Raw genomic sequence first — 15,604 nt, 5'->3', positions numbered from 1 at the left:
TGCCCTTGCATGTTTGTAATATCAGACAGACAGAGGGACTTATCAGGTGCAAAGAATACTGAAGGAAGTGTTGGGATCCACAACATTGAAGGGGTGTCCCTATCCTCCTTCCTAACTCTGAAAACAACTGCAATTAATTAACATTTTATGTGTGCTTGGTTAAGTGGATCTATGTGTATTATCTCGGTTGACTAATCTAAGCCTCATGGAATGGATAAATGACTTTAAAAGGTTGAAGATAGCATGAATAACGCAAGCATTAGTCAATTTTCACAAAAGTCCTTGCAAAATTGGTGGATGATTATGAAAAATGAGTATCATAATCTCAGAAGCTCATCCAATGATACACTTCCTCCGTTTGTATATGGGGCTCTTTGTAAAGTGTATGCTGCAGCCCTGACAGCCATCAAAGTAAACACTGAAATAAACTGCACTTAGAACCAGATTTTAAGTTGCTTTATCACAAGGCAATAAATCTTTATAGAAATTGGGAAGCATATTCAACCACATTACTCTCACTAAATAACATTTTAATGATAGCAAAATATTTTATCTACCATTAACAAATAGAATATAAAATAATGTATATTTCATCTTTATCTTGCCCTTTAAAATTTCAAGTTTTATGATACATTTATGTGTACAATATATTAATGCAGTAGTTGTGTATCTATATTATTTACAAATGAATATGTATATATGAGATAAGAAATGTTTTACTTATAGTAATGGGTAGGCAGAAGGGAGCCGATAAAGGTATTAGAGCAAAGGTGCCTACAGTCAGGTTTGTTTTTAGGAAGATGACTTAGGCAACACTGTGGAATGGAGAATGAGAGACCAGTGTTCAGAAGATCAGCCAGAAGGCTAGTATTGTGATCCAGAGGAAAGCTGATGATCAAGAAGAAAAATGATGATGGTGATGGAGAGATCATTGGAGAATGTGGTCTTCAGTTAAAGTGTGTGTGTGTGTGTGTGTGTGTGTGTGTGTGTGTGTGTGTGTGTGTGAGAGAGAGAGAGAGAGAGAGAGAGACAGAGAGAGAGAGAGAGAGAGAGAGAGGGAGATTCCCAGGTTTGTAGCTTGCTAGTCTGAGTGAATGGTGGAACTGGTACTTGAGATGAAGAAATGGGATATTGAACAAGATAAAGAGTTCAGCTTAGAATGTGTTAAGTCAGAGGTGCCCAAAGGATTCCCTGGAGATTGACTAATGGGTGATTTAAATATAATTCTGAAGCTCAGGAAAGCTTATACAGATTTTATAAACCTTTAATTTCTCAATCTGTAGCCCTTTCTACAACTGCTCATCTTAAAAATATTCCTTCGTCTAGAGACAAAGTAACACAACAGTTTAACATCTGTAATTTTTTATAATGAAATGAAAATGATTAAGAATCAGCATACCATTGCATAAGGGTAAGACATCATCGCTAAACAGACAATCTTAGAATTTTAATTTGACATTTAGGCTAGTTCTGCATTCTACTTAACCTCTTTAAAAGTATATTGTCCTTTGGTGAATTTCCATGTTTACTCTTTTTACTATTTTGTTATTTCTCAAGTGTCATTGAGGCTATAGTTTATTGTAAGGTAGTCACTCTCTCTTACACCCATTTTGTTTTTGTGAGGGAAGATGAGCTCCATGTCTCCTACTCTGCCATCTTGATCTCCCCTTAGTCTGTGCCACATTCTGTCTTTCCACACCTAAAACCCTGTTGTTCACATCAGCCAGTTCTTTTATTATACTGTAGAAATTGTGAATGTTTTCTGATTCTGCTGTACATATATCCCTTCTTCAGGAATCTCGAACATTGTGAAACTCTGGTGTGATGTCCTCCATCCTCTCCATGTTGTTTATTGACCAACCTGTCAAAGCATGTTGGATGTCAAAGCTCAGTTATAAGGATGCCTTTCATATAATGCCATTTCCCCCAGTTCCTTACCTTATAACGGGTTGGCCGAAAGGTTCGTTTGTTTTTTCTCTGTAAGATGGCTCTAGTAGCACTTAGTTGGCTTTAACTTCATTAGAAACAATTTTGTGAGATTGTATTGTGACAGCTGTCATATCAGCGTGCATTTAAAAAAAGACTTATCAAAATAGGTGAATTTTTGTGTAGCCATTTTAATATTGAAGATGGAAAAAAAGCGCAACATTTTCATCATATTACGTTTTATTATTTCAAGAAAGGTAAAAACGCAACTGAAACACAAAAAAAGGTTTGTGCAGTGTGTGGAGAAGGTGCTGTGACTGATTGAACATGTCCAAAGTGGTTTGCGAAGTTTCGTGCTGGAGATTTCTCGCTGGACAATGCTCCATGGTCAGGTAGACCAGTTGAAGTTGATAGTGATCAAATCAAGACATTAACTGAGAACAATCAATGTTATACCACGTGGGAGATAGCCGACATACTCAAAATATCCAAATCAAGTGCTGAAAATCATTTGCACAAGCTTGGTTATGTGAATCGCTTTGATGTTTGGGTTCCACATAAGTTAAGCGAAAAAAACCTCCTTGACCGTATTTCTGCATGTGATTCTCTACTTAAATGCAATGAAAACGTTCCGTTTTTAAAACAAATTGTGACGGGCGATGAAAAGTGCATACTGTGCAATAATGTGGAATAAAAGAGATTGTGGGGCAAGTGAAATGAACCACCACCAATCACACTGAAGGCCAGTCTTCGGAACCAAAAAGGTGATGTTGTGTATATGGTGGGATTGGAAGGGAGTCCTCTATGATGAGCTCCGTCTGGAAAACCATACAATTAATTCCAAAAAGTACCTCTCTCAATTAGACCAACTGAAAACAGCACTCGATGAAAAGCGTCCGGAATTAGTCAACAGAAAACGCATAATCTTCCATCAGGATAACTCAAGACCGCATGTTTCTTTGATGACCAGGCAAAAACGGTTACAGCTTGGCTGGGAAGTTCTGATTCATCCGCCGTATTCACCAGACACTGCACCTTCGGATTTCCATTTATTTCGGTCTTTACAGAATTCTCTTAATGGAAAAAATTTTCATTCCCTGGAAGACTGTAAAAGGCACCTGGAATAGTTCTTTGCTCAAAAAGATAGAAAGTTTTGGGAAGGTGGAATTATGAAGTTGCCTGAAAAATGACAGAAGGTAATGGAACAAAAGGGTGAATACATTGTTCAATAAAGTTCTTGGTGAAAATGAAAAATGTCTTTTATTTTTACTTAAAAACCAAAGGCACTTTTTGGCCAACCCAATACTTACTAAGAATCTGTGGATAATTTAGCAGTTTAATTTTCAAGTTTCATACAATTCTATTTTTAACCTCATAAATAAGATGTTATAAGTAAATAATGCCAAATAAGCATTTATTTAAAATTTGAAATTTCTTATATCGTGGTTTTGTGACATTTTTATTATTTAACATCTCCAGCACTTATGCACTGTCATCGTCATTAAATTGGAATTTAATTCAGGGGCACATCTCTCTCCACTAGAACGTAAGCCCCATGAGGGCAAGAATTTTTGTCTGTTTTGTTTACTGTTCCGTGTCCAGTGTGCTGAACTGTGCCTGGGACATGATAGATGATAACTAAATATTTTTGAATGATTGAATGAATATATAAATAAATAAAGGAACAGAGTAGACTCATAAATATGTGTTGATTTGAATTATTTCCCTTCCTTTAAAAAAATCTAAATCTTCTTTACCATATTGTATTATTTATCTATAATTTAGCCACTCCACTAATGTTTTTTAAAACTCAGTTTAGCATAAGTTTATTGCGAGGTCGTTCCTTTCACACGTATAGCAACTTTAATCTTTCAGCACCTGGGAGTTTTTTCAATCTTCTTTCAGCTTACAGATATTCTAAAGACCTCAAATACATTTTACGTGAGTTTGCCAGCGATATTCAGGTAGGAGGCTTAAGTATAGTCTTAAAACTAAAACCCAGCATTCAAAAGCAAAGTTATCTCCAGAATATGACAAATAAGTAAATAAATAAAAAGGAAATTCATAAAATATATTAAAATACTAGAACAGGAGACCTAGAAATCCGTTTCTTGAAGAAACGCTATAATCATATGATGCATTTCAATGCCTTGCTAAAATTGCACTTTACCACAGCCGCAGATTAATTGTTGTCATTACTCTCACCATTTCACAAAACGTTTTTTTCCCTCCATCTAAAGTCTGAGAAGAGTAATTGGGGAAAAATGGCACTTAACTGTTTCAGAGAAATCCAGCTGCTGGGAGCTGCATGTTGTCTCTGGGGACTTGCATCAGGCCCTCTGTCAATGAGGGTAATGGATGGAGAGTGAAATCTGCAGTGGCAGGGGTTTCAGGTCCAGAAACCCCCCAGGCAATTGTGCTTCGGAGAAATGCTGGTGTGGTCTGCCAGGCGGCCATATGTTTCTTTGTTCTTCAAGAATGTCCATTCCGTTCACCACTCATGAGCGCACATTCAGTTTTCTCTGATAATTAGGAGTGTGAATGAGTAAATATAGGATACAGAATATGTTCCTACTGAGATTCCATACAGGCCCATTCATAACTCATCTTCCTCCTTTTATTTTCCTTGTTGTTGTTGTTTTCATTCTTTTGAGGATCTTGCAAGAGTAAACAGATTTTTGGACAAGTCACAAACATTACTATGTTACTTGAAAGCAAATGTATGCCCTTAACAGTGATGATGTCTTAGGAGCAGGGACCAGAGGTCTACGTCACTGCCCCAAAGACCTTCATGGTAGTTGCAGATCTTTGTGGTTATCTCCAGAGAGTGATATTTTTTGATGCCAGGTCAGAATCATTCTGGCTAAACGCTGCATTGGCAACACACTCTTTATTCATAATGAGCTCTAGCCAGCCCCAAGTGCAACACTTTTCTTTGACATATAAAAAGCTGTACATATTTAATTTATACAACTTGATGAGTCAGGAGATGAGTGTATACCTGCCAAGCGCAACCCTTTTGGTCCTGACCTCTGGAGGCCTCAGATTCCAGCAGTGGCTCCTAATTGGCTTTTCACATCAGGAGAGAGGGCTGTGTATTTAGAGAATAAAATGAAATCATCCAAAAGCCCAGAAACAGTCAAACAGTTAAATGGATTATAGTTCAGTTATGTGATGGATTATTTGGTAACTGCTAAAAAAAAATCACGTTAAAATATTTAAGGGCATGGAAAAATGATCACCTTAACAAATAAAGGGACAAAACCAAGATTCAAAAGTTCTGAATCTTGGGGCTTCCCTGGTGGCGCAGCAGTTGAGAGTCCGCCTGCCGATGAACGGGACGCGGGTTCGTGCCCCGGTCCGGGAAGATCCCACGTGCCGCGGAGCGGCTGGGCCCGTGCGCCATGGCCGCTGAGCCTGCGCGTCCGGAGCCTGTGCTCCGCAACGGGAGAGGCAGCAACAGTGAGAGGTCCGCGTACTGCACACATACACACACACAAAAGTTCTGAATCTTGCATATCCAGTGTGATGTCATTTGAGTAAAATGTTTCCATATGTTTTTATGCATAAAAAAGTAAATAAATAAAGTTGGAGAAAATATTTTAAAATGGTATTCCTGGGGGGTGGGGTGGGGAGAGTGAGAGAATGAGAGAGATTAAGGAATTGGCTCCCACACTTGTAGGATGATTGAGGGGGCTGGCAAGTCCGAAATCTGTAGGGCAGGCCAGGAGGCTGAAGACGCAGATAAGCGTTGATGTTGCATTCTTGAGGAGAATTCCTTATTCTGTGGAAAAGCTCAGTCATTTTTGAGGCCCACCCACATTATGGAGGGTAATCTACTTTAATTACATCTTAAAAAATACCCTCACAGCAACATCTAGACTAGCGTTTGGCCAAGCAACTGGGCACCAGAGCCTAGCCAAATTGATGCATAAAATTAACCATCACAGATTTCAAGCAATTCCCCCTTCCCCATTGTTTTTTGTTTTTTTGTTTATTTTCTAGCAATAGGCAGATTTTCCGGTTGGGTATTACTTCCTTCCCCATGCAGTCCGTGTACTTTTCATGTACATTTTCTTTCTTTTTTTTTTTTTTTTTTTTGCGGTATGCGGGCCTCTCACTGCTGTGGCCTCTCCCGTTGCGGAGCACAGGCTCCGGACGCGCAGGCTCAGCGGCCATGGCGCACGGGCCCAGCCGCTCCGCGGCATGTGGGATCTTCCCGGACCGGGGCACGAACCCGTGTCCCCCGCATCGGCAGGTGGACTCTCAACCACTGCGCCACCAGGGAAGCCCTGCATTTTCTAAGCAACTGTTACAGCTCAGGTGAGGTGAGATGACGGAGATGGTCTTAACAGTACAGGGGAATTTCAGAATTCTTGCTTGGAGTGCCAGGATAGAAGCCCTATCTCCAGTGTGGAGTGGTTTGCAGATGGGACATCTGGAACCCATACCATGAAAGAAGTTTGTCTCAGGAAGGCTGACACCATGGAAGGCAGATCAGAGTGTGGAAAGAAATTACTCTTGAGATAGCCTTCAGGCCCTGAATTAAACCAACCCTAACCTCTGTCCTTCCAATGGATTTCCAGTTACGCAAACTCTTATTTAATCTAGTTTTTCTGTTACTTGCAACCATGTTTCTGCTAATACAGAGTCTTTGGCAATTTTTCAACAAATACGGATTCGTTTTATAATAAGACAGTAATTATTATATTCATTGATTCTAAGACATAATTTTTTTTTCATTTCAAAATCTCTGGAATTGGAATGTGTCATGGCATGTCACAGTATAGTAGAACTTTCTTTTGTAGTGTATATTAAAAAAATGGTGTATCTTATATTCAATAATAATTTAGACTTGATGAAAAAATATGATGTTTTACATTTGATAAAAGTTATTTTTAAGAAAGATGGAATGTAAATGCTCAGGACACTTGGAAGGATATGGCTCATACTCCTAGGACTATACAGTGAGCTGGATGTCCCTGTAGTTTTGGAATGGTTCAAGAAGAAATTAAAAAACCTAGAACTTGGTTTTGCTGTACTGCTTAAAACTGATATAAACTAGACTGATACAGAACACTTAGTTCCACATATTGGAAATAGGAGCAAATCTTTTCCTTTCAAAGGATCTGTAGATCACTGCTTGGAATGGCCTAGAAACAGATGACTTTTCAATGTCTATTTGTCTTTTTCTTGGACTCTGTCATTTTTTATTACTTTAGTTTCAAATGGTTTCAAAATCAACCCCACCAATTTTACTATTTCAGGCTCTTCCACACATGAGTATTAATAATAATAATATCATACATTTTCTCCTCTATGTAGTATTTTTTAAAAACTTCGAAACATATTTTTGGATCTATTATGTGATATGAATCCCATAATATTTATGTGAGTTAGGCAGGTTATTATGATCCTTTTAGTGTTCAAGAGACATGCGTGCTGTCATGGAGTAGTTAGTGGTAGAGGTGGACTTCCACTGGACTAGAAAGAAAGGGCTGAAATGAAATGAAGTTTTATTGCATGAAGTTATGATCTGTGTCATTAGCAAACACAGAATACAACTGTAGAGTTTTTGAACCCTGGTTCAAGGTTATGGTCATCAATTCATGACCACTTTTCTGTTCACATATATATTCCTGTCACTAAAAATGGTCCTTGGTGACCTGAGGCCATTGTGATTCACTGGTGTTTAAAAAGCCCTATTTATTTTGCGCTCACATCATGCTGTAAATAATTCAACAATGCACTATCCTAGGAACTAAGGTCTTAAGCACTATTATAATTTATTAGACTGATTTGGATTTTAAAAATGATTTGGAATGTGTCTTAGCGTTTACATTTTTCTAAAAGGGATCCAGCAGAAGTTAAAGATAGGGGAATGATCATAAATTAGACATTAGGAAGTAGTTAGAATGAATTCAGGGAAAAACCCCAGGTAACTACATTTTTTACTTCCAGTTGTTTTTATACAACTCTGCTTTTATAAAACTTTACTTCCAGTTGCTTTTATAAAACTGTGAATTACAGTCCCATCTCATTCAGCTACACTTACTATCTTTTGTTTAAATTATTTTTTCCCACATCCTCCTCTTCACTAGGCAATGCATTTCTGGAAGGCAGAGACTGAATCTTACTTTTCTCTCAGGTATATTCTTTCTAGCATACTGCCTAGTGCTTCAAGACACGTTAGCTGGATGGCTGTGCAAGGAAAGATAAGGGATAGTCTTTATTTTCTTGGTGAAGTTAGTAGGTTCATCTGCTGAGAGTTAAGGAGTAGGATCAGACTTGGGAACTTGAAAGCATAAAAGAAGAATTTCTAAGTTTTAGTCACAGGATTTCCAAGCAACGCGGAGATTCCAGATGAAGTTGGCAGCCACAGGATTTGGGCTTGGATTCGGGGTGGGGCAGATTGGGAATTCTCAACTGCCTGCTGCTTCCATTTTATAGAAGAGTGGCAGTGGATCAGAGAGATGGAATATTTGGTTCTTTTAGCCTCAGCTCTGACTGATTTATGGCAGTGAACAGTGACCAACATTTTTAAAAGTTTAAGTATTTTACTTATCTTTTTTTGAGAAGCCCATTACGTAAAGCAAATACAACCATTACTATTCAGAACTACCTAGAAAAACAGGGCAATGCAGTGCTTTGTTTTATTTCCCTGGACAATGCCCTGTAACCTTCTAGGAAATTCACTGAAATAAAGATTCCTTCTAATAAGGAAAGAAAATGTTTTAGCTAAGTAATTAAGGTAAAACAAAGAAAACAAATTTTAAAATCCCCGCATACACCCCAAATCCTGAACATAAAACAGTTTTTTTTATTTATTTAAAGGAATTGATACTTTCCCCTCATATAATTGTAAAAATTCAGTTAATCAGGATAACAGACATAGACAATGACATTATTCTGATCATTTTAAGGAGGGGGAAAAGAAGTAAAGGAGATACAAAGTTCCCATGTGATTTAACTTGTGGATGGTTGAGGTGTAGAGAATGTCATTAGCATGGCTGTTTGTAGGGTTGATCACAGTTGCAGAGTCCAATTGGAGGTCCTTTTACTATCTCTGAGACTGTGGCCTGGAGAGGAAGACTATGAAAATAATTCCAAAAAGAATCAGGCAGTAGATAGAGGAAATTCAGACAAGAGGGTGCGAGGGTTGAAAATGCAAATCATTGAGAACTTGTAATTCAGGGGACTTGGGGGCTCTAGACTGCCCCCTTTTAAGATACAAAGTCCATAGTGGTTATAAACATGGTTTCACTGCATCCCACTCTTGAAAGGGTGAGTCTTTTGGTTGTCTTTGAGAGCAGGACAATTTATACTTGCTTTGATTTGTAAAACTTAATATTTGATTTATGAAAGTTGCAAATCCAAACCCCAGTTTTTCCTTCATTTTCAAATTTGAACTTATAAATAATTATTCTGCTTATAAATCTAGTCTATTTTAAAATTTTAAGGAGTATACATAAATTTAATATATTTAATTTTTTTAAAAGCAGTTAAATTATAAGAAAAAACACCTTCCCAGGCATTTAAATTATTCTTAAAATCTATTAAATTATATTTATAAACATGAGGATTCTAAACATATTACTTATTCTGAATGTTACAATATTACTTATAAGTCCATAATTCTTTTATATATTTCTATTTAAAATCACAAGTCTAAATGAATTACCTAACTGCATGTTTAAAATAGGAATCACAAGATTCATTTGACTGATCCTTTATTCTCCATTATTACACTCAATGCCAATTACACATATGTTTTTTCTAACATTTAGCACAAGAATATTATATATTGAATTTACCTTTTCACCTTCTTCCCTTAATCTAAAAGTTTTTCCTGGGTGGGGTGGTGGTGGGTGGGGAACAAAGAGAAAAATTTCAAGCCAGTAAATTGAGGTTACTCTACTAAGACTTTCTTAGATGGACAAGGTTGCATATCTGATGTAATTTTGTTTGGTTCATAGGATGTTTGTTGTCCTGAGACACTGCCAAGGCCTTGGGGCAGCATGAGCCCTGTGTATAGTGGCTTTAACAGGTCCTGACAAGAGTAGTATCTCAGCCCACTCAAGTCCCAATTCAGTTTATACAAAATCCAATTCTTCCTCCTTGCAGTTGCTTTACCAATTAATAGGAGTCAACTAATCTCTTTATCCCTTGAGTCTATTCTGAATTTGTCTCATATTTTTCTAACCTGATAGGGCCCAAACTTCTATAAATATTTAAATAATATCTGATTGGATTCTGCATATTCCTCATGGCTTTGCCTGGTTCTTTAGGTGCAACACTGAAGTCATATTAATGATGGATAAGACCATTTGATTTAATCTGGATGTCCCCCAAAGCAGACCCTGAGACTAGGACTGGAGTTTAAGTAGGATGTAAAGCAAACTGGGAAGGGAGACAGAGAATGAAGTCAGCTATTAAGAAGTGTATCATCAATCCAGTTATCACTGTGGGCTACTGGAGTTTAATGCCAATGAGGAAACTCTGGGAACCAGAGTAGAACATGCATCTCAGAGTCATCTATTATAAGGGTGAGGGAGCTGGGGTATTTATACGCCAATACCTGTTGCTCATGGGTTGAATGCTGTTCTTGGAGGTCATTAATTCCCAGCACTTTAAGTCTACTGCACACAAGGGCAAAATGGCTTCAGTGGCCAAGAATGCTCTCAGGCAAAGGAATACAGGAGCTAAGTTGGTAGGAGCATGAGTCTGCCTGTCTTTTTCTTCCTTCAGAGCTTCAATTGCACTTAACAACAACAAGTCAATTTCATCATTCTTAATCACTGTTACCCTCAAATCTTCTAAATGCTGGAGCTACTGCATCATCCAATACATCCTCTTCCATCTGTATCATGCCCCAGTTCATTCTTGCCGAGTGGCTTATTAATTGGGTTGCCACAGCATGTGTGGGATTGTTATCACTCCACTTACCAACAGAAATGGACCCCTCATTGTCTTTTGGCTGGTGAGTCTTTCAGTTCTAGAGTCCCAGCCTGAGGATCTGCTTCTCAGGACCTCTTATCTCACTGTCTTAATTTAAGCTTTCAAAGAAGTAGACTATTAGAAAAAGATTGAGTGCAAAAAGTTTATTTGGGAGGTGAAGCAAACCTCAGTAGGAGAATTGGGCAGTAAGACAGGGAGGAATGACAGCCAATGAAAAGGTACATTGTCCGGCCAGGTACCACTGTGGGCTACTGGGTGCAATCCCACCCGGGGCGGGGGGGTCCTTTGGGAGCTTAGGTAGAACACACACTTCCGTGTTATCTGCTCCCCTCCAGGGTAAGGGATTTGGGGTATTTATTTACTAACTCCCTTCCACATTAGTGGAGAGCTCCTGTAGAGGGAGGCTAATTCCCTGGCATTTTTGACCTGCTGCATAGTGGCTAGAAAAAGCCCTTAGGGAAAGGAACACAGGTGCTGGACACATGCACAAAGTGGTAAGGTCGAGGGATATTAATGGGGTACTCACTAGCATCCCTTATGCTATTTTTCCCCACTTAAGATATTTGCTCTAATTTAATGTTAGGTATTTATATAAAATAAGAATATTTAAAGATCAGAAAAACTAATTAAAATTTCCAAAATTGCCAAACCTTTTAAAATAACTATGAGGGATTTTCAGAGTGCTGGATAGTAAGTGTGAATTTGCAGGAGAGGACAGATTTGCTAAGCTGAGTTATTTAAGCTAAGTTATTTATTTTTACTTCTACTAATAAGACTCCCAGATGTAGATGTAAAGGAATAGAATAAACATGTTTTTGGATCACTAGAGAAAGGAAAGAATATGAGTCATGTGTATATAGACAGACGGCGATTTGTTCAGAGAGGCACTAGCACTGCTGGGCATTAATACACCTATTTTAGAATAAGTAAATGAACTAGCACTGAGGGTTGAGACCCTTCTGGTACCATGTGATTGTAACAATGGAAATAGGAAAGTTTTATTTTAATATTTAGCATTATTGAATTAAGGTTTTTTTTAAGGAACATGTTTGGTAGAGATTAAAGGAAATTATTACTGATAATACATGAACCAGGACTGGTCTTGTGTTAAGGTGATGAAACCATAATGAAACTTCTGGTTATCTAAAATTTTGTAAACACCAAAGTCGAAAGTGAGGAACATAATATCAATTGTCAATAAAACTTTTTAAAACAAAATTTTATGTCCGAGCCACTTTCTAATTACATACATATTCTGAAGATATCATAAGGAAGTGTAATTAATTGCAGTTAGGTATTTGGATAAAGTAATAGCCATAACAATACAAATAATTTTTCTGTGTGTAGGAAAAGCAGAACTGGTTCTTCTGATTTCCAAAATCTCTTAGCTATGTTCACTATTACATGTCAAGCATTAGGTTTTTAATTTACTGAAATCTATAATGTCATTTGGCATCTATTATGTGCAAAGCATTCTTCTGGGCACTATGGATAATAGAAAGTCAAGTTCCATAGTTGCTGCCTACAGGATGCTTATGGACCAACATGAGATAAAACTCAACTCAGTTAGTTATAAAACAATGGGGATCCTTCAGACCTTTGTAGAGAGAAGAGGCTTCATTTGACTTCAACGATGGGGCTAGTGACTCTATCATAAAACTAGGTCCTGAATGAAACTATTGGTTGCTGAAAGAAATTATAGGCCACACATGGTTATAAGAGTGAATGGGAACCCCGGAGAAGAGTTTCTGAGTGGTCCTGTAAAATATGAAGGCTGCTAGAAAGATTCATCCCAAATGGAATCCTCTTAGGCAGGCAGTGCTCCCATTTGGAAGAAAGCTGGTCTCCTCTTCACAGCTTCTCTACGTGGCTGCAGGTATGGGGTGGACATCCCTATGAACACTCGATACACTGAGTATATTTCGGCAAAATAAATTCTAGGAAAGGAGTTAAGTTTCTGCTAGATCCTTGGTCTGCATGATCCAATTTATATGACCCATTAGCTGTGATTACAGTTGATTGTCCTGGCCTAGTTGCCTAATAGGCAGTAAATAGAGCTGCTTCATTATCCACTTTGTGGAATCACTGGAGAGTCAGTAGTCCTGTCCAGCTCTGTGTGTCATGGTATTAAGTAGGCAGGCAGCCAGCCTGGAGGAACTTCTCTGCACTGTCACCACAGCCTCCCTAAACCCTCTCCTGAATGGAAGCCGGGTCTGAGGCTTACCCACTCTGTCATCCTCCATAGAACTGCTTAGAAAGTGGGAAGCAAATGAGTCCTGTGTAATATGCTTTCAAAAGAGCAATAAACAAAACTCAACCTGATCCGGCGGAAAAGCTAACATTTCTTTCAGTTACCTTGCTTGGTGTGAATTTTTTTTAAGGCAAAAACAAAACCCAGACCATAATATGTATTTGTGCCTGACTAACTGTTAGAAGAAAATGGGTCAATCAGCACATTCAAGGCAGGAGAGAGACAAACTGTTTGATTGATGAGTCTGTTATTCAGAGGAGAATAAATTGGTTGGAGTGAAAAAAAGTACTGAATGTAGGACAACACAACAGTCACTGATAAAGAGAATCAATAAGTATTTATATTTTAAAAGTAATTTGTCTTAAGCTTTTTTTTTTAAGGAAAAACTTTATATTTAAACATGAGGTTCTACAAGCTCAATACCACATTTTTAGATTGGAAAGGGATCTGATTTGCAAGGTAACCTGATAGACATTCTTTAATATGCTGTATTTTCGTGCCAGACAGCAGTAGCAGCCCCTGGACTTATTCATCCAAACCCCAAACTTTGAAGGGTAGTGAATTCACTTAAGGAAAATAAAAGGCTTTATCCATACATCTTTCAATAATCTCCAGATTTGGTCTGCTTGAGTGGCTAGTAGCTCTGCGGTAGTGTTCTTGAGGTCAGTTGAGATCATAGGTAATCTACCTTGAAGCTATGAAGGATCATTTTATAAAACCAGCCCATGTTTTGGAACAGCTAGTTACTTTTGCTTAAGAGAAGGTGGCAATGAAGAAATTCTACAAGGTATGAGGAAAAGTACAACGTGACAATACTCTGCTGTCTTTTCACATTGTATGCATATTTCAGTGCATCTGTCATTTGGAATGTGGTCTTCTCCAGGTCAAAGATCAAAAGCTTTAAATATGTGTGACTCAGCATCTTACATACACATGGCTTTTAATGTTGATTTAAAATAAACACTTATACAATATAAGGCATGTATGACAGACTTTCTTGTGTATAAAGCATTATATTAATTAAAGGTCATAGCCACATGATTCTGTACTTTAGGAATTTAGATAATGATTCTCCTCTCATTTCTTTTGTCTGCTACCAATTTTAATGTAGTCCAGTGATAAATGTTTAAGAATATGTGCTTGCAGTGTTATGATAAAAATGACTATCAAATGTGAATACACTCCACACATCCTTCATATTCCTTCACTCATTATTGGAGGAAAAAATGTGAATAGTTTATTGGTAAAAAGTTCGAATTAATCTGCTGACAACTTAAATCATGCTTAATGGTTCCTAAGGATGTGGGGCTTTGGGGAAAAAAAAGGCATGCTCTTTGTTAATAAGAAGAGTGACTCCCTGAAGGACCAAGAAAATAATTTCACCTCCTACAGAAAAAGTCAGCACACCATTATCAAATCTGTTTCCTCACAGTGTAATTATCTCAGGTAAACATTTCTTCTTTCATTATATTTATAACCGTTTGGTAACTCTAAATGTACCAGTTTTATGTGGATTCATCCACAGATATGTAATAAAGTAATATAGTTTGTTTAACATTCTTTCTTAGGGCGCCTTCAAGATGGAGGAGGAGTAAGACGTGGAGATCACCTTCCTCTCCACAAATACATCAGAAATACATCTACATGTGGAACAACTCCTACAGAACACCTATTGAACGCTGGCAGAAGACCTCAGACTTCCCAAAATACGCCCTCAGGCGACCTACATGCAGAGGCGGGGCCAAATCCAAAGCTGAACCCCAGGAGCTGTGCGAACAAAGAGGAGAAAGGGAAATTTCTCCCAGCAGCCTCAGGAGCAGCGGATTAAATCTCCATAATCAACTTAATGTACCCTGCATCTGTGGAATACCTGACTAGACAACGAATCATCCCAAAATTGAGGTGGTGGACTTTGGGAGCAACTGTAGACTTGGGGTTTGCTTTCTGCATCTAATTTGTTTCTGGTTTTATGTTTATCTTAGTTTAGTATTTAGAGCTTATTATCATTGGTAGATTTGTTTATTGATTTGGTTGCTCTCTTCCCTTTTTATCTTTATATATATATATTTTTTCCTTTTTCTCTTTTTGTGAGTGTGTATGTGTATGCTTCTTTGTATGATTTTGCCTGTATAGCTTTGCTTTTGCCATTTGCCTAGGGTTCTGTCTGTCCATTTTTTTTTCTTTTTGTATAGCTTTTAGCGCTTGTTATCATTGGTGGATTTGTTTTTTGGTTTAGTTACTCTCTTCTTTCTTTTGCTCTTTTTAAAATAGAAAAAATTAATAATTTTTTCTATTTTAATAACTTTATTTTTAATTTATTTTTTCTTCCTTCCTTCCTTCTTTCCTCCCTCCCTTCCTTCCTTCTTCCTTTCTTCCTTTCTTTCTTTCTTTCTCTCTCTCTCTCTCTCTCTCTCTCTCTCCCTCTCTCCCTCTCCCTCTCTCCCTCTCTCTCTCTCTCCCTCTCTCCCT

The 15,604-nt window shown here is 37.8% G+C and overlaps 1 long non-coding RNA gene across 1 annotated transcript; it reads right to left on the bottom strand.

Annotated features, from left to right (window-relative positions):
• Positions 1-1,972: 1,972 nt before the first annotated feature.
• Positions 1,973-5,201, bottom strand: LOC129391602 (uncharacterized). The gene is made up of 3 exons (XR_008616022.1): positions 4,928-5,201; positions 4,203-4,583; positions 1,973-3,105 (listed from the first exon to the last, which is right to left on the bottom strand). It is a non-coding gene; the product is annotated as an uncharacterized lncRNA (long non-coding RNA).
• Between the last annotated feature and the right edge of the window lie 10,403 nt (positions 5,202-15,604).

The sequence above is a fragment of the Physeter macrocephalus genome, chromosome 19, assembly GCF_002837175.3.
Source record: "Physeter macrocephalus isolate SW-GA chromosome 19, ASM283717v5, whole genome shotgun sequence".
NCBI classification, from domain to species: Eukaryota; Metazoa; Chordata; class Mammalia; order Artiodactyla; family Physeteridae; genus Physeter; species Physeter macrocephalus.
The sequence above is the reverse complement of the archived record's forward strand: the minus strand, read 5'-3'. Positions and strand labels throughout refer to the sequence as shown.